Source organism: Cydia splendana, chromosome 23 (assembly GCF_910591565.1).
Source record: "Cydia splendana chromosome 23, ilCydSple1.2, whole genome shotgun sequence".
NCBI lineage: Eukaryota > Metazoa > Arthropoda > Insecta > Lepidoptera > Tortricidae > Cydia > Cydia splendana.
In genome coordinates, this window is record NC_085982.1 from 8,632,866 (window position 1) to 8,654,917 (window position 22,052).

Genomic DNA, 22,052 nt, shown 5'->3' on the forward strand with positions numbered 1-22,052 from the left:
TTTATACCGTCTGCGCCGGGTGCAGTGTTATTTAGAAAAGGGTGTAACTCTACACTAATTTGAGTATATTAGAAACTTTTTCGAAATAAAGTGTTGTCAGCCGCAACTGCACATTTGTTATTTAATGCAAAAACAAATGAGATTCATTATCACTGGGGCTTTATTGGTCTTAAGCCGGGTTTAAAAAAGTAAATTCCCGCCGAAGAGGTAAGGTGAAATTAATATTACAGTGTGCACCACGGGGCGTAAGTTAAATATTGCAAACGAGAGTAAGTTAAATCGCGACGGCTTGCCGGAGCGATTTATAGACTCGAGTTTGCAATATTATTACGCCCCGAGTTACACACATTAAGTATGAAGTTACAAAAATTAAGTATGAAGACAAAAAACTGTTAATTATGGCACTAGAAACTTCATAACTCCCTAGGGAAAACGCTTTTTCTACAACTCCCGCTAAACCTGCTTGCAATTCCACATTTACTGAGCGAGTGTGATGAAAAATAAATAAAGTGTCTTTCTTGTCTAGGTTGCAACTTTACGTTTGTACGTACCATCACGCTCCGCGATTGTTACACCATTTATAGTCCTAGCTTAATTGGTTGTTCAATATTTACACTACTGAATGTCCAGTTTAGCTAGAACTCTACATGGCGTAACAATCACGGAGCGTGACTGTACTTATGATGACAATTTTTTACGTGCCCGGACTGCCCGGTCATCTAAATTACCCATTTACTTCTTCCATACGGTAAATTCTACTACCTGAAGGTTGTCTGGAAGCGCCTGTTGTTGCTTAGCTCGTTATGTTAATTATATAATATTAAGAAAGTATACACAGATTAACCTCCTTTGTGTCAGGAATGGGTACAAAATATACAGAGTATAATGTTTACAAGAGAGCTCAACGTTCAAACGGGATTATCATGTAATCCATTTAGTTATGTGGAACATAATCCTAGGATTATCGGAAATCAATATATTTATTATTATCAAAGAGAATAGAGTGTCTAGAGGCGGATTATCAAAGTAAATTACATATGTATTAGCCACTGTAAATTTACTGCCATCTTTCGACAGAAGATTAAAACTGTTAGAACGCCATTTGACTTAGATCCACTGATATATGTTAATTTGTTAAATATTGAAATTAACGCGATCTACTCGACTGTACGCCAAAGGTTATGACTCCATCGCTCGAAAAGATTGCACCATACCTCCGACTCTCGAGTTGATGGCGTTAATATTAATATTTAACAAGTTAACACATATCAGTGAAAGAATAATGATCACAGTCAAATGGCGTTCTAACAGGTTTAGTCTTCTGTCGAAAGATGGGAGTAAATGTACGTGAAAGAATAATGATCACAGTCAAATGGCGTTCTAACAGGTTTAATCTTCTGTCGAAAGATGGGAGTAAATGTACGTGAAAGAATAATGATCACAGTCAAATGGCGTTCTAACAGGTTTAATCTTCTGTCGAAAGATGGGAGTAAATGTACTGTAGCTACATTATTTACCATGACAGTAACTCTCTATTTCAAATTCTCTTTGTTATTGTGTATATCATTTCGTTTCCATTCATCCATTTGAAACATTGGTAAACAATTGACTATTGTAAGTATCACGATTATGAAATGATTACTTTAAATAAATAAATATAGTAGGGAAAAGTGATACAACGTTTCTATTATTTATTTGTTTAATTTAATTGATTTGCATTATTGAAATTTGTCGGTAACTTTTATCTACAGCAAGTAGAAGTTACATATTTTAAATATTAATCTATGACTTATCGATAACACATTTATCGATGTTTTATTTTCTCAAACACTCGTTTATGCCACAAAAACTTCTATGGTCATATCATACACACCTGCTTATTATCATATCAGTACAATTAAACCAGATAACAGTTGTCAAGACGCCCACGTATCTTCATTGTACAATCGGGGTCAAAGATATGTATGTAATGTATGTTTAGGTACACTTTTCCACTATACTCCTTTGTAATAAGGCGAAAAATGTAAAAAATCATTATTACAGGACATTAGTCACCACAGTAAGCTCAAGAAGGCTTGTGTGATCGGTATTTAACATTTATAAATACTATACATTGAAAACACCCATGCTTTAGGAACAAATATCTGTGTTCATGACAGGAATACATGCCCTTACCAGGATTTGAACCCGGGACCATTGGCTTCATAAGCAGGGTCACTGCCTACTAGGCCAGACGGCTACATTATTATGTTAACATATATTTGAGGTCGCCCGTACAACAATAGGGCCTGATAATTTCGTCAGGCGAGACAACGGCGCCGTGGCTTAGTTGGTTAAAGCGCCTGTCTAGTAAACAGGAGATCACGAGTTCGAATCTCGTCGGGGCCTGATGATGGTAAACTTTTTGTATTTTTTGTAGGTTTTTAGGCGAAGCGATGACTATATTTTTTAAGCTTATTTAAACTAGCTTATCGTCTTATAAACAGACTTGCTTGACAAGTTTTTGCCATAGAGTAAGTCTAGAAAACCTACAACAGTAACTGAACACCTGTTAAAATGTTAAAATTACTGTGAGGACCTCGTCCTCAGGTCGTCCTTTATTACTTTCTTAAACCCAGTCACACTTTTTCTTAGGCAAAAGATAGGTCTGAATGTGGTCAGGTGATAGGTTAACATAACACATTCAGGGCTTAGAACCCGTCTGTCGGGTACACTGTTCGTAGCGCCTACGCGCTACATACGGCGAAACCGTGGCTACGCGCTACGAGCGTGACCCGTAGCACTCCCCCCCCCCCCCCCCCCCCCCCCGGCCCTTGCGGCTGTGACGTACTATGTGGATGAACCTCAGTGTTAAATATAGTGTCCGACCGAAACATGTTTTTTTGCCGAAACCGAAACCGAAACCGAATGTTCGGCTTTGGCTCTAGTTTCGGCCGAAACCGAAACCGAAACCGAACCTTTTGTAGACTTGATAAAATCGTTAAAAAAATGTCATAAAACCGCTTTTACACAAATATTATGGGGCTGTCAACACCCAATGTCCTTGAAATTGATGTTACTTAAGCAGTTTTTTAAGAAAATTACTAGAGTTAGACCAAGATAATTCTGCAACGATTTTGATAACACACGCAGTGCGAGTGTTATTTTAAACGTCAAAATTTCTATGAAATTATGACGTATAAATAACATTTGCACTAGTAGCACTGCGTATGCTATCAAAATCATTGCAGAATTTTCTTGGTCTAACTCTATTCATTCACCAGTCAAGCTCACATGTAGATCAGATACAGGGTCAACCAAAAAACCAACCGAAAACGCGAGCGCAGCGAGCGCGAAATTTTTTGTTAACAATATCGCAAGGGAAGTAACGGGAGTGGAAAACCGAGAAAAAGGTGGATGGACTGTCAGTGTGAGAGATGATATGAAACGAACGTAAGTGAATGATGAGATGACGGGCGAGAGAGATGTATGGAAGAAAAAGACATGCTGCGCCGACCCCAAATAAATGGGATAAGGGCAAGTGAATGATGATAATCGCAAGGCCGGGTACCGATCTTCACCTGGGCCTAAAAGTCCGAAGTGCCCCAGTGAGGCGAACTTTCATGCGAAGTAAAAGCCGTGCTTCAGGCTTCAAGATAAGTAGTTGAGCACAGACTCCAACCAATGTCCATTGTATTAAAAAGCGAGACGCGCAGGCCGAGCATGGCGCAGCGAGGCGAACGGCTAAGTTGAAGTAGAGGACATGTGGAACACAAACCAAATGGTAAATTGAGGTAAAAAGTGAGGCTAAGGTCGAGCATTCGTATGAAAAACTGTACTGGGGACACTTTTAAGGGTTTTATCTTCGTTTTAATCAATAGTCAGAAAATCATCTTTGCAGCACTACTTGAGCGTAGCCTTTAGCCTCGCTTAAAATTTGCCATTAGAGGTAGATAGGAAAGTGACTGAATAAGAGCGAAAAATACATCGTTCGACTCGGGCCGAGCTGATACTCGGCCAACGGCTACGTGCGATAGTGCTATCTCATTCACTCCGATACAATGTGTGCAATAGACAGTGTGCGCGTTATAGGTATTGACAGCCTCATAAGACTGCGTCGACCGTCCAGTGGCGCCCTTATTGGTGGAATTGTGTTTTATAATATACCTATACATGAATCAGTAAATGTAGGTTATTACTATTGTTGTCCTACTTATTCCCCAACTTTTGGTCTTTTTCCGAAGTGCCATTTCGTAAGTTTCGGCCCGGCCGAAAGGTTCGGCCGTTTTTTGGCCGAAACCGAAACTACAGCCGAAACATGATTTTTTGGCCGAAACTGGCCGAAACCGAAACCGAAACCGAACCTTCGGTCGGACACTAGTTAAATAATAACATTTAGACTTGGGCAAGGGCAGACAAATTAACCTTTAGACAGAATTAAAGTAGATTGTTGATGTAATCATAAAACTTTTTAGTAATTACATTTGTAAAATTATGTAATTTACAAAGCACAGACAACATTTATTTGACGTTTAATCTAAACTGTAAATTAGTTTAGACGTCAAAGAAAACATACATTACAATTTTATTCTTGAAATTGCAAATATTTTTATTTAAAGACTTGCTTAGAATATTTATAAATAAGATCAAATAAAATTCATGAATTTCAGGTGTTTTGCATAGTTTTAAGATATCTTTAGTTACTTACAATGTCCAACTTGGAAATTGAAGGGATTTTCAAAATGAAGATATTTATTTACCTGTAAAGAAACAAACACACATTAGCATTTCCTGAAATTAACTGATTAGGAAAAGGCGGAAAAAAAACATTTAATGTAATTACGAGTAAACAAAAAACGAGTAAACTTTTCTTAAAATTGTTTTCGTAAATGTAATTTTTAAAGGTACGTTACATACATTTATTTAAGGTACAAATTCGAATAACATCAAGTTCGATTATACAAATGTGTTGTTTATTTAGAATACATGTGCCTACGATCATAATAGTGATTTAAAATAGAATGTAAATAAATATTTACAACTGTAAACTAAATGCATTATAAATCCAATCCTAATATTAACACTTTAGAATCCAATTTCGAATGCATCGTACCCGTTTCGGCTTCCATCTTTTGTATTCCTAAAATCTACGGCAAAAGAAGTATTACTTTGAAATACCCATTCCCATGAATACAATTTTAGACTCTATCTCGTAGTGATACAGTTGAAATTCCAGGAAGTTTAAAGGTTATTTATGACTATTTGATTGTGAAATTGTGGTATGTTTTGACACGGGCGTGACACGTGGCTGCGGTTGGTAGCAATTTGTTAGTTTTGGTATTTTTTGCTGAGATTTATGTATGATTTGTGGTTGAAAGCCATTTGTAATGTGCGTTTGAATTGGATTTGTTTTTTTGTTTGCGGTTTTAAGTTTTTATTGTTGCTTGCGTTAAAATTTAAAATTATGAAAAGGAAACAACACTTTTAGTAGGTAGTTTTTTTGCTCTGACCAGATGTTAAATATGTAAAAGGCTTTTATTGAAAACCCCACAATTAATTGAATTGCAAACTTTCACTGTAAGTTTTTGCAAAAGTAAATGGCAGTGTATAGTCAACAGAAGGACGTTTATCCAAAAATAATATAAACACATATAAGGTGCAGCGGGACAATTTCGACTGCGGGATAATTTCAACTAATCGAAATATCTTCCATGTTTTACATTATTAAGTAGAGTACCATATATCTCCAGATAGCGCAAAAGATGTGTTGTGTGTGACTCTAGTTAATAATGTAAAATATGGAAGATATTTTGATTAGTTGAAATTACCCCGCAGTCGAAATTGCTCCGCTACACCTTATTACATACGTTCCATAGATAAATTCGTTCTACCCCAATATATTCTACATGCACATTCTATATTTTTTGGCAAATGTTGCAAGGTAAAACACATACGGCGCGATTCGGGCAATGAATTAGAGATTCACTAGATATGAAATAGTAAAGTTAATATATCTTTACTATATCGTATCTAGTTAATCTAGCCGATAATCTTCATAATATACAGAGCGAAATAAACTTGTCCCCAACCGACCCCACTCTTTTTTTAAAGTAAACGGCATTGTATAGTCAGCATAAGCACGTCTATCCTCCAGCATATTAAAAGTAATGCAATCCCGCGCCGGCACCGCGGACCCGCGGGACCGCCTCAGCCGACGGTACAAAATGGATTCCAATTGAATTTATCTGCCGAATGAATACTGAATTATTGGCGAAGACAGTTATTTGAGATTTCATGAGGACGGGGAAGGAGGATATTTTTATGTGAATGTCAATTTAAGATTTATTATTTACTTGCTGTGCTCGCGATTGACTTTTATTAAAACTGATACATCGTGCATACAAAAATAAGAGGGTATTAAAACAATAGGTAGTTGTTAACAAAGAGAGTGTATAAGAGAGAAGTAGAAGTGGGAGTTGGAAGGGGTAGATCTCGGCGGATTTTCTCTGATCAGATAGGGAAAATCCTGTAGAAAGGTCAGGTCAAGAGCACCCAATACTGGCGAGCGTGTGTGAGGAATGTTATGAAAGTGAAGGAAGCGAAAGAGGTATGTCAGGATCGTACCAAGTGGAAATCCGTGGTCTTGCCTACCCCTCCGGGAAATAGGCATGAATATATTTATGATGTATGTAGGTAGTTATTATTTTAACACTATCAGTGCTAATGCTAAGCGCCCCATTCCCAATACAAAATAAACAAACCAATGTGTTCTTGGCAGTGGACGTGTTAACTTTGAGAATGTCTACAGATACTTGAAGCTAATTTCTATTAAATGTGTACACATGTGTATTTTCTAATAAATGTTATAATGATATATTTTGCCCGGTGATGCAAGTAACCCCTCTGAAATAAGAACTCGTCAGTTCAATCTCCATATATTTTGAACAAAAATATTTAAAAAGCAAAACAATTAAATTACCTACATTTTTATTAAAACTGGCATCTGGCGATAGAAACGCGCAGATGCGTAGGTACTTCCGTTCCGACACAAGCAGGGCATTTTTTAGAAATACGAAACGTTACAAATGAAATATTTTATTTTGTTTTTCTTTATTTCATTTAGGCAAAAACATTGTTGACGTTACCAATACCACTACTGATTTTTTTCTGAAATCCAATTATAACATTCCAGCGCTTTTTTTTTATTCGCCTCCTCTTGACATCATTCGAACGGATATCTCGCTCGAAGTTAATACTGGGGCGAGTGAGATTGTTTTATGATTAAATAACGTATCAATACTCGTAACATTTTTTTATTCCAATGCCGCTCGCTCCCTAATCCCTCTCAACCTATACATAAATGAAATAAATAAATACCCGTTACAAATGAAGTAATATTACTTCGCAATAACTATCCAATAACACACCTTACCCCATTGAAATAAGTTACAAAAACGTTCGCCCTTTTTTCCCATGTCACAAAAGATTGTAACATTTATGTAGTTTCTATAATGACAGGTTACTTTAAGTTACAAGGGTAAAATAAACGTTAGTTAATTATTCAGTGTAATCCGTCGTACGGTCGGACCCTAATTCGAGGGTCCCAAGCTGTACATGGCTAAAATATTGTTAGCAGTATTTTGAAACTACACAAAACGCCAGCCGCCACGGTACAAATGCAAAGCAACACAGAGAATGTATCATTTCTGAAGATCAGACCACAATTAATTCGATTTCTAAACAGATGGATCCAAGTTCCATAAATTAAATAATATTATGTTGAAAATAATATTGTTACCACAGTTTGTTTTTGGAAGGATTTAACTCATTATTCTAAATAAATAAAAAGCTGACACTATAATTACGATATTCAGCATTACCTAGATATTGATAAGCAGAGAACATTGTCTAGAATTTATGGTCAGTACAACACAATCGTTACATTTTTATTTCTATATCGCATATTTCGTGTACGAAGCTACTTCTGGTAAACAACGCGACTCTATAAAAAATCATGAATTAGACTAAGCTGTCAAACAAGTTAGCTGATTAACAGTTTTCTTAGATTTTAAGGACTGTATCGTTTATTATGGGTACAACTGTTAGCCGTTTTTTCTGGTATTGTATTTTTATTAAAAAATTACACATATAGTTTAATTAGTGCTTTAATAATAAGTAACATTTCGTCCTGGGAGATCACGTAAAGCATATGGTTTGGACAATATTTACCTAATCCTCACGAGTAACAACAACGATTTTGGACAAATACTACAAGAAAATTTGCGGTTAGCGAACAAGACGAGATATTACGTCAGAAATTGACGGGAATCTAAAATGTTGCATAAAAAGTCGTTTTCATGTAAAGATAAAAAATCATCATATTTATTCTGTGGATGTTCAATTGAGCAATCATGAAAAGGACACTTTGATGGCATATTTTGGCAGCATATTAACCTTTTGTTTCTTTAAATCGTACCAAGGAATCAGTGAAATAGTCTCAAATTAAGCTCGATGGGCTTGTCCAAATTATATTTACTATATAGACGGTATTAAAATCATCATAAAGTCCCTAAAATGAAATAAATATTAAATCTTCTTATATCAGATATGGCTTAAAAATACCCCCAGATTATACCTTAAGAACATAGTAATACAAAATAATACACACGTCAACAGTTAGACCAGGTTTTATCTGTACCCATAATAAACGATACAGTCCTTACATATCCTAAGATTTTAATCTAACTCTACCAGTTGACGCTTCTCTAACTTAGGGGCTCATTTATACGGCACGCGAACTCACATGCGATTTTAGTTACATTGCGGACCATTGAGTTACATAAATTCAGCCGATCAATCAAATAACGCAATGTAACGAAGCTCGCATGCGAGTTCTCGCGCCGTCTAAATGAGGCCTTAAACAAAACAGGAGCGTTTTAACAAAGTTAAGGTACTGTTTATAATTAAAATGTTATTACTGTAGTTACCGAAATACCGTCGTTGTTTCGTTATTTATTTACACAACGGTTGGTCAGGTGCATCAAGGACATGACATGTAAAGTATACGTAGGTTTAGGATATGGATGTTATGCCATGAGAAAGCACATATAGTTGGTCAAACCAAATTTGTCAGTAAATAAGAACAAAAAAACTATACTCATCCTTTTCTTTTGGGTGCTAGTACTAGTGTAAGACAAAGATAGTATGAATCTCTTTTCGAGCGATGGCGCCGTAACCTTCAGCCTACTCTCCAGTAGATGGCGTTAATATTAATATTTAACACATATCAGTGAAAGAATAAGAATTAAAGTCAAATGGCGTTCTAACAGTTTTATCTTCTGTCGAATGATGGCAGTAAATTTACAGTGGCTACATAATTTACTTTGACAATCCGTCTCTATACACTATATTCTCTTTGGTAAGTACTATTTAAATTAAAAGCAGAACAAAACTAGCAAATCTCGATTTAATTGCAGAAAACTATGCAACAATGAAAAAGTCTGAAACTTCGTAAAGATACAATCGTATTCAGAAGTGTTATCTCTACGTCTCCAACTTGCCCGGGGGTCGCAATAAAAACTAACCGCTCTAGAATCCAATTGTAGCACTTTTGTTCTTGCATGTACTTGATGTTCTTATGAATGGTAATTGTTCTGGAGGTTTTGTTAAAGTTTGAATAGTAATTTTAGTATTATTATCACAACTTTAACATGTTATAATATTGTTGTGTTTATGTGTATTATGCTGAGGCAAGACCACTTCGTGGTAAACTTTAACGCTTACCAATTTTATGAATATTTGTAGTTTTTAGTTATACCTACTCTTGTGTGTAATTTGAGTTTTAAGTTTATCACGAATAAAATACTTTATTCTGATTCTGATTCTGATTATTCAACTTTAACTACTAGGTATGTAAAATATTGTATTTTTTGTATGGCTAGCTAACCCTAGTGTAAAATTCATTCGATAGAGCGACGTGACGTACGCGTTTGCGTTAAGTGTCATTTTGTATGGGATTCTGAGTTTCCAATACGTCCCGCTTGGCGCGCTGTTCAAAATCCCATATAAAAATAGACAAAATCATAATCATAATCTTATTTGATCAATAAATAAATAAATAAATAATACAAACGCGAACGCTCGTCACGCTATCGAATTAAATTTACACTAGGGCTTCTGAAATAGTAGTTCGGTAAAAGTTATCGCTTAGTTAGCGCTTCAAACTAACTACATCTTAAAATGGAAATTTCTTCATCGACTCCGTTAATGTATCGGTTAATTTATTACTAACTTACCCAAGAACCGATACATCAAAAACTTAATATAGCAGACGGCAACTTAAAATAACTTAGAACGATAGATCGCTACTTATAGTCCGAGAGCCGACGCTACGAAACCGCTAGACGCTTTCTGTCGATTAAAATTGTTAGTAAGTTGCAAGGCAGCTGATACATCATAGCGAAATTTAATATACCAGACGCCAACTTAAAATAACTTAGCATCACAGATCGCTTTTTAGTATACGAGAGCCGACGCTAAGAAACCACTAGACGGTGACAGTCGTTTAAAATTATTAGTAAGTTTCTCGCAAGACAGCTGATAACAGTCTGTAAGTTAAACCCGGTAAGTTGAGTTAATAGTAATGTGAAAAACGTTGCAAGTTTTTTCGATAAAAAATACCAAGTTCGAAAAAACTTGCACAATTGGACGATGATATCTACTACAATCATTCTTAATCAGGGACCACAATATCGTAATTAGAGAACGCGGCGGGTAAATGGCGGGTCACGTTTGTCGCATGCATCCGGATAGGTGCGTTATAAGAAGCGCGGACGTGGCAGGCCCAGACGGAGATGGCGGGACGACTTAGATGCCTTCGTCAGTAACTGACCGGAAAAAGCACAACAACGGGAGTTGTGGAAATCAAGGAGAGAGGCCTTTGCCCAGCAGTGGGACACTTTAACGGGCTAAGAAAAAAAAAAGTGGATAGCCCGATTGCATCGTTGTCGATTTTTTCGACACTGTCTCTTAGTAGTGGCGTGGTGTGTGAGTGACAGATCGCTTCGAAGTTAAAAAGCAATCTTGAGAGCTAACCGGTTAATCTTTACACCACCAGCCAGCAGTTCCAAGGTTCGAGAGCAAATTTACTCTTGCCCTTCTGAAATTAGTTTTTATAATAACATTAAAAAGTTAAAATACACAATGTCGTTGTCGCAGTAGGAATCAAACGAAGGCAAATGACAGAGGAGTTTTTACTACAGATATATGTAAAAAAAAGAGTTCAAAGCGACGAAAGAGCTTGTAGACAGACAGTCTTCCTGTATAGGGTATTAGACTACTAGTCAAATCAGTTTCTTTTTTCGAACTGTCAAAACGATTTTGCTACTATGGAATATATATGAAACACTAGCTTGTGACGTCACGATCAAATTACCTTCTCTTTATAGTTTTATACGGGTTTTAAAATATAAATTACGCCAAAAAATAGCTTCTGTCTATGTTTCTCTATTAATCTTCTGGTGCTTTATTTCATGCATGGTGTAAAATAATTAATTTTAAACAGTCAAATACCCTATTGGCAAGGTGCGTAGTCGGTGGAGGGAGAAGTGGTGCTGATTGTCACATATACACGTAATCTTATGGAATGTCCAACATTAATGCTAGCGGCAGCCGCTGGAACTGATTTTACTCCATAAAATTTAATGTAGACAAGCCGACAAAATGAGGACAGCATCAATCGAGCACCTAGCGAATAGGCGATCTTCTCCATATTGAGCTTAATATTTAAACTAATCCTAAAATCAATATGAACCTCGCCGACGTTTACTCCAATCTCCGTTGCCATAGTCACTAATTAGTATCATCCGTTTGATGTCCAATAATAACCCAACTTGGAACTGTCGGAACACAAACGGAACTACAAAGGGAATTAATCGGGACTTCGATAGATCTGACAGCAAAGCGATATCGCTAATGATAAACAAGAGGGCAATGAACTTAGCCAGGGCCAGGGCTCTTTACATAGCCGCTGGCGGGGGCGGGGCGGCACTAACAGTATCATGATAGCGTTGTTGGATAGGTGGGACTCCCCTCTGCTAATTAATTTAATAGCCGTTTAAAATGTTTTTACACAATTTTCAATTGTTGCTGAATGTCGATGGGTCTGTGCCATCGATGCCTACACTGCCAAAAAATTTCAATATGGCGGACGAATGTTTGAAATGTTACCGTATTTAAGAATAATTTCGCTTAAAATTTAGTTTTTTCTTCGCAAGTGTGATGAAAAACATCGTGTGTAACTCCGGGTGTAAGAATATTGTTACTCGAGTCGTTGTATAATAGACTGTCGTACAATATTGCACTAACCCCCCACGATGCACAATGTACTGAATGTAATGTGATTCTTCTTCTTGATCGGGACACTCTTGACAGAGCGGTCGTGGTCATCATTGGAAGTCTCCCTTTGTGACACTTTTGACGGCTCGCCTCCACCCCTCCCTGACGGCTGCGCGTTTAGCGCATTCGTGCAAGGGGCCGTCCATTGCTGCCTTTTTTACTATTATTACATTTAATTAAAATACAAAAAGCGACAATGTGCTTGTGACTACTGCTAAATGCCCCGATACAACTAAAGATCCCACTTCAAACGCGTTTTTCCAATGCTAAAATAACTCTTCATTGACTCACAGCGCCAACAACTTTCCCTCGTTTCCTCAAACTTGTGCGAGTCGAGCATATGTGCCCGCCATTTTGTATTTGTATTTGCCATTGACTGTTTTCCGATGATACCGAAGTTGTGCTTCTGCGGCCTTTGTGGCCGTGAGCGTTATTTTGCTGTTGCAAATTGTATTGTCGTCGTGTCATCTGTACGATATGACAGTTTTATATAAATAAATTAATTTTTTTTTGTCAAAATAATCAACAACATCAAAAATATAATTTTTAACGTATATTGGGCCAACCTTTAAAAAGGGTGCTTGAAATATATGTTTCATCTGAGGTGTTGTTTTCGGTGCTCTATTTTAACACAAGCTAGGCCCTACCTAGAAATTAACTAGTAGGTAAGCCGTTGACTTAAGTGGATCTTGTCCTCCGACGCCAAAGCCCGCCATGCTATACTCTGTCCAAAGCCGTTTCTGTCCAGTCTTCGGCACCGAGTTCGCTAAGGTTATTCTGCACTTCGTCTCTCTAGCGGTACCCAGACCACCACCCAAATAATCGGTGTATCACAAAAGTGTCCGATAAATAAACAAAATCGCCCTAAAGCGGAGGTCAGGCAAATTGCTCACCTTTTAATAGGGATCACGAACATGTTAAACCTTTGAAGCCTTAATCCGTTCGCCGGATCGCCGGATAATCCTGCTCGGACACGGCCCGGCGCCGAGCGGAGGTTAGGGTTCCGTAACTGTGGTGAAATTTTAAACTGGATTATAATACACGAAATACGGGACACTAATCATGAGTAAATTATATTACTTTAAAGTTATGACATTACTAATGATAGTGTAGAGATTGGAGTGAAGGAATGATTTTTTAGGGTTCCGTACCCAAAGGGTAAAAACGAGACCCTATTCCTAAGACTCCACTGTCCGTCTGTCTGTCTGTCTGTCCGTCTGTCTGAAAATTTCAACTGTGTGTTATAGCTACACAGTTGAAATTTTCACATGATGTATTACTGTTGCCGCTATAACAACTATTACTAAAAAGTACGGAACCCTCGGTGAGCGAATTCAACTCACACGGTTTTTTTTATATCTGAGTAACAAAAATAATTTTAACAAGTAATTGACATAATAAATAAAAGGTGTAGGTCATGAGTTATCGTGAATTTCGCTCATACTAGCCGCGGGTGAGCGAGACGCAAGATTTTGTCAGTATACGTTCGAATTGGCCTGTTAATTCAATAAAACTACGGAACCAACGCTAAAGTCCGACTCGCGCTTGCCTGATTTTTTCCCACCTGGCAACTCGCTGCAACTACTGCAAGATTTATCTCTCGACTGGTCCAGTAAATACCTAATTAATCTTCTACTTCAAGCGAGCTTTTTCTTAGAGTTAATGTTTAAACAGTGCTATTTTAAGGGGTGATTACGGTTTTATAGCAGATAGGAAAGATCTAAAGTCTATGGATGAGAGAAAGTTGTAAATCAAAGCTCAAAAGAAAGCTGTAAAGTTCATCCTCACTTCTTAGGTAGATACAATGTACAAAATCCTCATATAATAAAAAATGCCAAAACACAATGTGGGGTTGCTGGAGAGCAACATACAAATGCCTCTGACACAATTCTTATGATATACATAATTAGGTTGAAATTTGTGCAATTCGTGTTAGTCGTAAATTGGTTTGCTAAATATATGTGGATCGCATCTTTCAGTAGGGCTATTCCTATTATTGACTTGATGTCATTGCCCGGATGCGGCATTCTAATTTCTAAAATCTTATTATACTTTTATATTGATTTGACTAGGTATAACGATGAAAAGGGATAACAATTCATAGTGAAGAACTGTATACATATTTACGAACTCGACTGTACCATTATCCGTCTAAATCTTGAGCATTTAATAACTGGAGCCGCCTTTAAGAGCTTACCCCTCTGCCGAAAACCTTGCACAATTGTGCAAACTTTTGTATGGGCTGACGTTTATCTGACATGGCCATTTGTACATTTGACGTGCCCCTCCCCCGCAAAAATCGGCAGACTATTTTATACGCAAAATGACAGACAAGGCGTCTCCAGTTACTAAATGCTCTAAAGTCTAAATATTCGTATAATAAGAATCCCTTTGTCGAATTTCGTTTTCGTTCTTACACGGACGGGTACATCTATTATTGTTTCATATGGAAGTTAGCACTATCGGATATTGTTATAGGCCGAGAGCCGGGCGAACTATTATGCAAAATAATTGTCTTATCTACCCTGAACACCTTTGTGCTTATAGATGGCAGTCGAATGGACTAATTAAATTAACACATATTCGGATTTGGAACAGCTGCTCTTAGAATCTGAACTCCCTAGTATATACCTACATATGCGAAAGTAACTCTGTAAATCTATTAACTTTTTAGGGTTCCGTACCTCAAAAGGAAAAAAACGGAGCCCTTATAGGATCACTCGTGCGACTGTCTGTCTGGGACTGGGACTAAAATTTTGAAAGAAATACACAAAATAGTTCTTCAGAAAACCTATTATAACCACACAGGAAAACCTATTATAAATGTGCAGTCAAGCGTGAGTCGTACTTAATTATTTAGTTTATGATACGAACCCTACGGGTTTTTTAATGACATTTCATTCAAAATGGCGAACTTATCCCTAAATATTATCCTTGCATTAGCGTGCTTACAACAAATGCTGATAATATATACAAACGTCAACATAGCGTGGCGACGTTGCCTGTCTAGACAAGTTATTATTATCGTCGGTAATCGATTTCGGCCCGTGGTGTATTTATTCTCATTGGGCGCGAGCACAGAATAAATAATAGTAGGTACTAGGTACAGAAGACTCACTCTCTAACAAAACGCGTTTGTTACGATCAGGGGCTCAGGGCAGATATGGCCGCTAGGTGGCGACAGCGCCACGCGCGGCTTATGGCTAGCCACCAAAATTGGTGTGGAACGGATGTACTTGAGTGAGCCACGCCTGGCGCGAGTGAGCGTTCTCAAACTATAGTCTGTATCTTTAGGTATTTAAATAAAAGTAAACAAATTCTACCCTCAAATGGCTCCTTAAGCCAGTTGAGGGTAGATGAAAACATTACATCATCAAATAATGTAGGTTAAAGTCAAATCGTTCAGTGACTGATCCAGGCGGCGGTTTTGTATTTGGTTGGTTAACCACTATTTGTTTACTTTTATTTAAATACCTAAAGATAGAGAGACAGTGTAAAGTACGCTCAGGCCCGTTTCACAACGGTGACAATTGTCACCTAACAGTGACATTTCGCCGTACGTTGCTGGTCCAAAAAGTATACATTGTCGATAGCGGAAATGGACATGAAAATGTCAATGTAAGATGTCAATTGAAAGCGTGCTGAAGTAGGTCCCAGGAGATGCAAGCGAGCGGAGGGGTCTCTAATACAATCATAATCTTCAAATATTGTTGGCTTGGCCCTTTTGTAAGGCGCACTCAACGCGATCCGCTCGATGTGTATTCATAGTTTCATACATAATCGAAAAGTGGGCTCAAGGGCGGTTGCACCAAACCGTCTAACATTGATCATCATTCATTCATATCAGCCCTTTATCGCCCACTGCTGAGCATAGGCCTCTCTTCTAGTACGCCACTTGTCCCGGTCCTGAGCTAATCTCATCCAGAAGTGACCCGCAATTTTAGGGATGTCGTCCACCCAACGAGCGAACGGACGCCAGGCGCTTCTTCCATCCGAAAGCGGCCACCATTCTGTCAACATTTTAGTCCACCTAACATTGATACGTTCGCTGAATTCCCAATAATAAATAAAATCTCCCATAACATAGTTAGGTAGTCGTTTGTTAGGGTTCCGTAGTCAACTAGGAACCCTCATAGTTTCGCCATGTCCGTCTGTCTGTCCGCGCCTGTGCTCGGTGGTCGTTAAAGCTACAATTTGGCATGGATATATACCTAAACCAAAAAATCCAACAAAGTCGTACAATAAAATGTAAAAAGAAATTTTGTAGGATACCTCCCCTATACGTAAAGTGGGGGTGGATGAAGTACTGTGAACTGGTTATTCAGAACATCGGGAAACATTCACAATGACACGGCTGTGCCAGGCACGCGAATTGTTGTAAAGCATGCCTTTTACGGCTCGGCAAGAACAGTTTGGCAGTTTTAAAGTTTCTAAATATATCGATGGGGGGATATTTCGTGAATTATAAACTGAAATAGATGTCATATACTAACGAAAATGTGACCAAGCCCTTCAGAGGCGGAGGCCGGATAGGACCGCAGGCGTCTTCAGCTCACTCATTTCAACTAAGTGGGCCATACTGAAAGTTTCCGGATTCTGATATATGAGATGACTTATTTTTTCTAAGTGGCCAGTTCCAGGAATTTTCAGTAGTAAGGACTGTATCGTTAGTTATAGGTACAACTTTACTTAGGGGCTGTCCATAAATTACGTCATCGATTTTTGACAATTTTGGACCCCCCCCCCCCCTAAAATCATGCCTCGAAGGACCCCGTTTCCTCCTACGTCGTGCTACCGTCATCCGATGTCCAGACCCCCCCCCCCCCCTAATTTGAAATGACGTAATTTATGAATAGCCCCTTAGCCGTTTTTTCTGGTATATTATTTTTATTAAAAAATTACACATATATGTAGTTTAATTAGTGCTTTAATAATAAGTAACATTTCGTCCTGGGAAATCACGTAAAGCATATGGTTTGGACAATATTTACCTAATTCTCCCGAGTAACTACAACGATTTTGGACAAATACTACAAGAAAATTTGCGGTTTGCGAACAAGACGAGATATTACACAAAAAAAATGGTACTATGTAAACAGCAATTATATATGATTCGTAAAGCGAAACATCTGGGCATAGTCTAATCATTTCTTTTTGTTGGAAAAAAAGTTTTGGATCTGTACATGGTGGCCTTTTAGAGGATATGGCATGTTACTTACAACAACCCCGACTTTGGTATACAATATAACCATCATGGAGCGTTTCTATCGACCTGCTCTAGCCATGGTTCAACGACATGAATGTCCGTTAGGCTTTGGATTTCGGTAGATTCTTTTAGCTGTTTGCCTCATTTCGCTTGCGTCATAATTTGACGGGAATCCAACATGTTGCATAAAAAGTCGTTTTCATGTAAAGATAAAAATTCACCACATTTGTTCTGTGGATGTTCAATTGAGCAATCATGAAAAGGACGTTACACTTAGATGGCATATTTTGGCAGCATATTAACCTTTTGTTTCTTTAAGTCGTACCAAGGAATCGGTGAAATAGTCTCAAATTAAGCTCGATGGGTTTGTCCAAATTATATTTGCTAGACGGTATTAAAATCATCATAAAGTCCCTAAAATAAAATAAATGTAAAACCTTCTTATATCAGATATGGCTTAAAAATACCCCCAGATTATATATAAAATACCCCCATACTTATGACTATATACAAATCGCTGGCCCAATATTACAGGGTTCTATGTTCCATTTTCAAGATAGTTGAAATTCAACTTAATGTCACTATGACAATGTTCAAATTTCAGTTCGATAAAAGTGAAACATAGAACCCTATAATATTGGGCCAGCGAAATGTTAATATTGTTTAACAAGCCACAAACAAACAACAGGGTAAATGCTCCCAACGATAACAGTAGGAAAATTATATGAAGATTATTTCTTTACACGTAATAAATTCCCTACTCAAAGCACTTAAAGGTGACAAAGCGTCCAAGCAGAGTAAAACGAGTAATACAGCTTTCCGTAAATTTACACAGCAAAACAAAATGTGTCTTGACTTCGTAAAGATGAAATAATGACGTCGGAATGAGCCCCAATTCATTTTTTTATTGAGTTTTTGCTGAATTTAGAATTATTGAAACCGCAAAGTTTAGAAATTAACCGCAAAAAAAATGCTGGATATTTTTTTTTCTGTTTTTTGTCGTAAAAAAATCAATATGTTTTCTGACTGATGATGATGACAACTGATAAAAGAATAGTTTATTATCATTGATATTGTGCGACTTAAGGTCTTGATGTAGCACGCTCAAGGTCTAGAAGACTAAGTGGTGACCCATTGAAAATCAGAAGTACTAATTATATTATTTATTTACGTGTTCACACAATAATGGTACAGAAAGAAGTGGCGGGGCTCGTGAGAACATACTCCTCTCCTTCTTCCTCGCGTTATCCCGGCATTTTGCCACGGCTCATGGGAGCCTGGGGTCCGCTTGACAACTAATCCCATGATTTGACGTGGGCACTAGTTTTTACGAAAGCGACTGCCATCTGACCTTCCAACCCAGAGGGGAAACTAGGCCTAATTGGATTTCCTCACGATGTTTTCCTTCACCGAAAAGCGACTGGCAAATATCAAATGATATTTCGTACTTATGTTCGGAACTTATGTTCCGAAAAGCTCATTGGTACGAGCCGGGAGAACATACATGGACGCTAAACTCCCCGCGCGTCCCGCGCGCCGATTCAATTTCGCTGCGTAGTGGGATTAGCAATCCAAGTGTGTTCCCACAATATTGAGTTGGAAGATGCTACTCTTTCCATTTACTCTGGTAGCGACACGGCGAGGTATGCCAATTATTTTGTAGCATCGTTTAGCGCGATTTACGACAAGGTGAAACGTCTATAGCAGTTTAGCGTATGTTTTATATAATTGAAATCATGTAATACAATACGTGAGTTATATAAATGTCGTTGGGTTCGAGTAAATTCGTTATACTTAGGTACTAAACAAAATATTTGTAATTATCAGGCAAAAAAAAAACTGGTTGTAACGACATTTCACACTTTTTCCTTTGTTTTCTTTGAGTGTGCTTTAAGTGGATCGGTCAATACAAAATACTATGCAACTACTATGTGATCAACTTAGCTTAGACCAATTTCTATAATCCACTTTACACATGTTTGCATGTTTCGATCAGACAGATAAATGGCGAACTAGCCTAAATTTAAATCTCAAAACGTTTAATCTCGATCGGACTCACTGATTTCAATCTGTTCCCATTCCCACTGAAAGATAGTTAATTTCAAAGAAGATTTACAAAAAACAATGAACGTCGTACGGACCACTTGCAGACCAACAAAGAAGCTAGTGGAGTCATTATAATTTAAAATAATATTGAAATAGCGTCTCGAACGAAACTTGCGGCCAAGTTTCACAAAACTGAACAGAGGTTTAAACAGAGGCTGGTAAATAAAGAAAACTAACAACCCACTACAGTTTTAAGAATATAATTAATTTAAATTCTGGTACCTATAGGGATATAAACCAATAAATTAATTCCCGTTGCGTCCAAAGTCATTTCACTTACATTTATTTTATTCTTAAACAATACAATCATTGTGTCAGAAATCACAATCTGATGTCTTGAATTAATTTACCCTTTACCTTAGTTGATACTGCTCCTATGACCGCTTCGGCTTTAGTATGTGTAGTATGAACTTTATCGAGGTTTCCTCAAAGAACTACGCTACGATATGGGTTCTTAAAAAAAGGAGAGGACAAGTTTAATTAAGCGGTTGACAAGGCCCATATTAACATCCCTGCAAATGTAAAGATCACTTTACGGTCATTTGTCACGCTAATTCGTTTAACTTACTGTTTTTAAGCAGCCCAGTACAACTTGTGTTATATTTAGCTGCTGAGGTGAAAAAAATAATTTTCTTTAGTTACCTAGAAACCTCCGAATGCAACCGGCCCTCTGTAAATTTAAATTGCCGTCTTGACGCAACCGAGTCTCATGCACCGGCGAAATGCAAAGCGATGCATTTGCAATGCAACGCGTTGCACCTTTCAGATTTAAATGTAAAGTCTTTGTTATTGCAGTTTCTATTCAAAGCACTATTTTTCTCTGGTACAAAATATCGCGGCGAGGGCAATCTGAACTGAGACTCGTAGAATTAAACGGAGGTGTATTGCGGTTATTCCGTAAACTGAGTAAATCCGAAATATTAAAAAAATCTTCTAAATTAAGCAATCCTGGTATACTGTTACATGAGGATAAACGCAGTGAAATATTTAACCCGAGCACAGAATAAATAATAGTACTAAGTACAGAAGGTTCACTCTCTAACGAAACGCGTCTATGACGACAATTACGTCCGTAAGGTGGCGGTGCGCGGCAACTACTACTGCTAGACACCAATATTCGTGTGAGCCGCATGTACTTGTAGCGACGCGACATAATCGCGGAGTGAGTCACGCCTGAGTAAGTTTACCTACACTTTTTAAATCGCATCATCAAAAGAGCGATACAAAAAATCCAACAGGCAGTAAAAGCAATATTCCAATTAATACCGACAGACGCATTTTAATATCGTTTCCGGGAAAGCCGGAAGCTCACAAAGGCAGCTTTCACTGCGTGGAAAGCACCATCGCTGGCAAAAATGAATTTAACACATGTGAAATGCACATACACCGTGGGCTCAAATAACCCGATAAATTTTGATAAAAGATTCTGTTATAATACTAAAACTTTTTTTTTAAACGACAACCAATCTTTGACTAAAGGTGACGTTCGGATGTCCACTGCAGCTGCATTACTGTTTCGGCGTCGTTATTACCACCGCTGTATTTGTCATTTACTTTAATAAAACGAGAACGTCATAACGTCGGCTGAGAATACGTTTGTGCCATATCCATTTTTGAGAAAATCGTTTTTTAGTGATTCCTAAAATAACAAAAAAATAGCTATAATTGACACTAATCGGTTTATGAAAAAAACTATTTTTGGAAAATGTTGTGCCATATCCGCATTTTGCTATAGGATAATTACACTCTGTTAACAGAAAATTATCACAAAAGTGTGACATATCCACAACTTTTGTGTCATATCATACATTATGCGTTTAACATTTACTCATCAAAAACGGATATGGCAATAATAAAAATGCTGTTATTTCATGATTACCACTGTGTTCACAATATTTGTTAGGTACTATAAATAGTAAACATATATGCCTAAATGATAAATACGTTCAATATTTCCTAAATGTAAAACTTTCCGAAAAATATATTTTTTTGTTTGTTTTCGCTCTCCTGTAAACCATGTAAGTGGCGTATAGCACAAACGTATTCTCACCCGACGATAATCGCGGCAGCAATGCGGTGGCGAATGTCATTTCATTTACTAGTCGAAAAAAGCTACGTTTGCAAGATATTATACAATTAGTAGACTAAAATATTGTCGGTGCGTCAAAAATATTGAACAGTAGTCGAAGGTTGGCTTTGGCTATTCTTTAAAACTTGTAGGATGCTCAACTGTCAAAATATTAGGCAAACCAGGGAATTTTATGTACGGCCCGTTACTATTAGTCTGTCATGAAATTTATGCAAACGTCGTAACCAGTCGATTGTGATATTTGTGACATCACTCAGTGTTAATATCAACAGGTGC

At 37.5% G+C, this 22,052-nt stretch overlaps 1 protein-coding gene and 1 non-coding gene across 4 annotated transcripts in view; one reads left to right on the forward strand and one right to left on the reverse strand.

The window, feature by feature from the left end:
- LOC134801822 (heterogeneous nuclear ribonucleoprotein L) overlaps positions 1-22,052 on the reverse strand; it is a 722,115-nt gene that overhangs the window by 143,573 nt on the left and 556,490 nt on the right. The gene's annotated exons all lie outside the window — the stretch shown is intronic.
- Trnat-agu (transfer RNA threonine (anticodon AGU)) lies at positions 2,315-2,388 on the forward strand. Its single transcript has one exon. It is a non-coding gene; the product is annotated as a tRNA-Thr (tRNA).